This window comes from Benincasa hispida, chromosome 3 (assembly GCF_009727055.1).
Source record: "Benincasa hispida cultivar B227 chromosome 3, ASM972705v1, whole genome shotgun sequence".
In the NCBI taxonomy this organism is placed as follows: Eukaryota; Viridiplantae; Streptophyta; class Magnoliopsida; order Cucurbitales; family Cucurbitaceae; genus Benincasa; species Benincasa hispida.
The window spans coordinates 45,294,986-45,301,481 of NC_052351.1; positions in this window are offsets into that span (position 1 = coordinate 45,294,986).

Genomic DNA, 6,496 nt, shown 5'->3' on the forward strand with positions numbered 1-6,496 from the left:
AAATATTGCAGTTTTTAAATCTAATTAGAAAAATATTGTAGTTTGAAAACTATTAGGAGAAATACGGTCGTTTTTCGATTTGACCTGTACTTTTTTTAAATTTTTGTATGTCGAGATTTCAACACTTGATAAATAAACAAATACACGTCGAGTGTTGAACATTTTCGATTTTTATTATTTTCGACCACCATTCTCGATTCATATTCCACAAAGAAAAAATTAAAAAAAAAATATTGATCATTAATTCAAGACCTGAATATTCAGAGGACTCTTATGACCAAACAAACAATTGTCAGTAAAGTTTTTTTTTTTCCTTGAAATCCAAAGAATTTTTCTTACTTTATACATAACATAGGTCATCGATTCGGCATTGGATTAAAAAGAAAAAAAAATGAGGATGAAATTCTCATTTTTTTAGTTTGGATATTGTTGTATTTCTTAATAATAAATAAAATCAATATCCTTAACTCTTAACTCTAAGGGACATCGTAGAAAATAATAAATTCTCATTCATGTTTTCTTCCATAATTTAAAAATAATAAAATGTAAATTAAAATGTTCTTATTAATACAACTATTTAATGTATCCCATTCATTTAAAAATAATTTTTTTTAAAAAATCAATGGGTTCCACAAGGCACGTCGTCGATTTCAAGCTGGTTGTCATCGTCAACTTTGAACTTGAGATTGCTCTGATTTCTCTTGGTGTTGCTCTAGTACATCTACAGGTGCTTCATAATATAAATATTCATTATGCTCTCCACGACCGCACCCATGTCCATGCAGGTATGAAGACAGTGGACTAGCCTCTGAATCTTAATATCCTGAACTAAATACCGACATCATCATCAAACTAACATAAACAGTTTGGCTATGTGTCTGCATCATAGGAAGCAATTTTTCCACATTATGGACAACCTCATCAAACTCATCTTCTTCTCGAACGAGTCTCCTACGTCTAGGAACTGGTGGAGGAACAATAGATGTATTGTAGATATACTATATCTCCTCCACATAGCTCTCATCGTTACTACATGTAGCAAGAACTTGGTTTGGATCATTTGTAATATCACGGAGGCTACTGTTGTTCGATCTTTGTGAATTATAAAACGATTAGATAATATTTAAAACAAATTTAAATTAAAAATAATTAGACAATATTTATTTATGTACCATATGACCTAGGGCTGCTCTCGGACGAGCAACATAGCGCCTTGTAATATTATTGGACTAATTGATGTAATTTTGAGTGGCATCCCTATCAAATTATCCAATAGAATCCCCATTGCAATAAACCTTGCACGATAGTGCCATAGCACTACTAAATTTGTAAATTTTTCAAACCAATCTCCAGTTCTTAGGTCGATGTCATGCAGTATAGGTTCAGTATTACAAGGCGATGGGACATCCTACTAGAAACTAAATCGTCTCATTACTCTATCACGAAGATGCCACTTACCAATGTGAAAACATATGAGAGGACTTATCGTCCGCCAGAAATTGGGTAAAGCGTCCATAACAACTTTGTAAGTCTCCCAAATAATCTGAAACATAAAATATTATATTAAAAGAATATTAAAGAGAAATACATTAAAAATTTGTATAAAAATTGACTTGGTTCAGTAATGTACTAATCAAGTTGAAACCGATCAAACATATATATGTACTGATTAACTACATGTGTAGCTGTCCAGTCACACAAAATTTGTCTCTCTACCTACATTTTTAAATTAATAATTTAGATTTAAAATTAACTAGATCAGGCATATAAAAATATTTGTTAAATTAAATTGAATTAAAATAACATATCGAGAACTGTAGGCTCGTCCAGCTAATTAAGCATCATTTACATGTAATGTGGAGCCATGATTGGAAATTGTTCTCAAGCCCATAACTGAAAAAGTATAAGAGGCCCAACAATCTCACCAACTACAGGTTTTGTTACTTTGCATGCTATCTATACAGACATGCCAAATATGCTCCACCCCAAGAATACCATACCACATCATAGAGGTTAATTAACAATTGTAAGAACATCAAGTGAACGAAATGACTTGATTTATCAGAAAATAGACTTTCATCTATCATCTGTAGTATATATGTTCGTATATATCTCATGACGATTTCCTTGTCTACATCATCAGCAAGCTCACGGAATTGTGTCCCTAACCATGTCAAACTTAACCTCCATCCTTTTATCGACAGATAGGGTCACACCAAGGAACAGTTGATAAATATGCAACCAGTCATCATGCATCACTCTAGAGACCAGCTCACCATTAACAGGTAACCCGAATAGCACTTTTATATCCTGTAGAGTGATAGTGCACTCTTCAGTGGCACATGAAATGTATACGTCTCAGGTCTTCATATCTCGATCAGTGCTATGATGAAATGCCAATCTAACTAAATGAATCCCACTCTGGAAACTCCATAAAATCCAGACGTATGAAGTAACGATAGTATTCGAGGGTGGAGTGGGACAGTGTGATAAACAACTACCTTTTGATGTCTACAGGATATCTTGTCAGTGGTACGATCTTCCATACAACTGATGATTGATGGATCGATTGGTCACATAGAACATCAGGATAAATCGGTACTAGATTTAAAGCCATGATCTAAAAAAAATTTATTTATTTCTCGAGTAAAACATAAAAATAATGTACAACTTAATATATTTGTACAATAAAAATAGTATTGACAAGATAAAAATATTATTTACACAATAAAAATAGTATTTACAAGATAAAAATATTAATAATAAAAATCTCTAACTGTCTAGAGTCTGTCTTCGTAACGAATGACACTTCCTTTGATTATGACCTAACTTATTACAAAACCCACATCGTAGTCGAGCACTCGATTCTGTCTAACCCATCTCGTTATGGTATCGTGAACTCTTTGGTCTACCAGGTTTCCTCAACAACGATGGGCCAGTTTATAAGACAGACATATTATCAGTAATCTTCATGCAGTACAGGTTTAAATTGAGGAGAATAACTTGTAGCATACGTTGACAGTTTATAGTATTTCTCAATAAAATCTTCATCGTGCATGTTAAAATGTGAGCAAACTGCCACAAAATACGAGCATGGAATGTCAAACGTTTGCCACTTGTTACATGAACAATTCCACTCAGACCCGTTTAGCCTTAATATTTGAACATTTCCTCCTTTAGCATTGAGACTGTGACGTCCGATCTTCACATAAAACACACCTTCATATCGATCGTATGACTATACTTCATGTTTACTAGATCTTGTAGCGCATTTATTAATTTTTTCGTGTACGTACCTGAATATTTACTCCTTTAATATTATAATTATTTTTGAAAGAAATTTTTAATTCAAATATATATATATATATATATATATATATATATATATATATATATGTATGTATATATATATATGGGTGTATTTATCTCGACGCTCCAAAGTAGCTCTTATTTTTTCTCTTTTTTTTTCCGAAATAATTTACGCACTTGAATAATGTTATTTGAGCAATAGCATTTATCAACAACATTCAAACTCCTTTGATGATTCCATTTATGCACTCGAATAGATTTTTCGTCATATACCTGTATCTAAACCCTCCATAGTGTGCTTGAGTTCATTACTTCAAACCAATGTTGTCAACAAAAACTCTGACAGCTCCGATTTATTCCTTTGATGTCCTCAATGGCTTTATTAAACTTTCGAATTTAGAATTGACATCCAACACGATAAACGTAATTCTTTAATGTGTTGAATTTGTATTTTTTATTGAAGTTGCTGATGATATGTCGTAAACAGAATCGATAGTGACATTTTGGTCTAGTCCAACCATGTGTTGGATTATTCACTGTTGAGATAATGCCAACATGTCGATCTGAAATTAAACATACCTCTTCGTGTTTAACAATTTCTCCCAAATTTTTCAACAACCATCCTCATGATTCTACAGACTCCTCATCTGCAACGGTGAATGCAAAGGGAAGAAGATGCCCGTTTGAATCAATTGATGTAGCAATCAGTAACTTTCCTCAATATTTTCCATACAAGTGAGTACCGTCTATCTGAATCATCGACCGACATCTATTAAAAGCTTCTATACAAGGAGTAAATGCCCAAAATATAGAAGTAAGAATGACATGTCCTTTAGTTGGCGTTTCTTACACTCTTCACTCCGGACGTGTTCAGAAATTGGTCTGCTTAACTATATACAACCATCTGAGTAACAATTTGTATGACTTGTCGCAGTCACCAAATACTTTAGCCAATGCCTTTCTTTTTCCCTCCCACACCCTATGGTAAGGAACATGATATCCAAAAAAAAAAATTTATATCGGACTGTAGTTGTGCCACGCCGATGGATGATTTTTCTCTTACTGTATCACAAAACTCTAGTGCAATCATCGATGAATCTAATTGCACATGACTTTGACTAAGTTATGAGTAAAAACATGTATGTTGATCAACATACTTAGTAATCTCAAACAAGCTATGACACTTTTTCTTTGTTGTACGAAGTCTCCATTTGCAACTTTCTTTCCACTTCTTACACCGAATTGCCCAAATCTTCGGTATCGATTCCACAACCCCATATGGTGTGTGACACTTAATAGCAAAACATTTGACCGCGTGTTATAGCATTTCTTTATCTTGATAAATCATCCTTTATACAATTGGGTATTGTCAACATCTAGAGTTGTTGATTGTCTTTTTGAGTAAAACAACATCCAATTGTTTCTTACTAAAAAAATGTACTTCTTGAGTAAAATTACTTATCTTAAGAAAATACGTATTTAGTAAAGATTTTTCTTTTTTACATTAAGAATCAAATAATTTAGATTCCATTTGGTATCATCTTATTTTTTTTTTTTTTTTAATTAAGCTTGACACTATTCCCATTTATAAGTTTTCTTTTTTTGTTATCCATTTTCCACCATGATTTTTAAAAATCAAACGAAATTTTGAAAACTAATACATATATTTCAAAAACTTTTTTTTAATGAATTTTGCTAAGAATGTAAATGTTTCCTTAACAAATGTGAAAATCATAATATAAAATTGAAAGAGAAAATTAGCCTAAATTTAAAAAATGAAACAAAAGTCATAATCAAATTAAGACCAATGTTGAAGATGTTGATCTTAACTGAAATATCAAAATCTTAATTTTACGAAAATTTCGAATGAGATATTGATAAAATTTCGATTTCGAAAGATAATTATGAAAAAATAAATTAAATGATAAATTCAAAAAATAAATTTAAATTAGTAAATGAAAATTTTATGATTATTAAACAAGATAACAGGTCTATTATTTATATTATATTTACATTAGTGATATTTTGTTCTTTAATTATTATGTTTCATGAATTTTTTTACGATATAATGAAAATATTGATTTACCCCTCAAGTCGATATCGAACTCTTGAAAACATAAAAATATCGACAAATCGACGAAAATTTAATACTATGATTAAGACTTTAGATTTTATTTTTATTTTTTTTTTTTAAAAAAAAAAGAATAATTCAAGGAATTTGTTTGAAGAATTTGAAATGGGATTGAAAAAGGAGGTGTAGTCGCTCAATAACCAACAAGTAATGCCATTTAATACTCCCATTTAAAAACAACCAAGAAGCGCGTGACTTTACCACAGTGTACTTTCCTCGTCTTTTTCTTGTTTCTGAACAACGGTTAATTATGTTTCCATTATTTGCTCAAATCCCTTTCCTTTTCCCTCTATTTTCAAATTCCCCCATCATTTTTCCTTTTCTTCTAATTATTTCCCCACTTTCTTCCTATTCATTATTTCCCCCTCCCCCTACGTTAATCATACTCACTCTTTTTCTTCTTTTAAAAATGGTTACAAATAAGTTTTAATCCCCATCATTTATCGGTGTAACAATTTCGTATCTCAACTTTACTATATAATGATTTAGATCATATATTTTTTCGGTTTTATAATAATTTAGTCACTGAATTTTACTTGTAGTAACAATTTTGTCTTTGAACTTCAAAATTTATAAAGATTTAGTCTATACCTTAAATATTAGTGTTAACATTTAATGAGATTTCTTACATAAATAAACTGATAGAATAATTAAGACTCAATAATTTTATAAAATACAAAGTCTACTTCATAAATAATAAAAATTGACAACAAATCTTGATGATTTTATTAACGGTAAAATCTAAATTGTTACAAATTTGAAAGTACGAGAACTAAGTTGTTTCGTACTATAGTTTCAAGACTAAATTATTACCAAAATGAAAGTACATAAACTAAATCGTTATAAATCAAAGTTCGAGTACAAAATTGTTATTTTCATGAAGTTTAGGGACCAAAAGTGTTTTTTAACTTTTGAAAATGGTTAATCAATTAAAATATATTCGTTTTAACATTTAAATTAACAATTGTATCAGTTTAATCCTAACTATTTATGTCTAAATAAATTTAGATATTATGGCCTGTTTGTATTTTGAGAACGTAGATAACTCGAATCTTA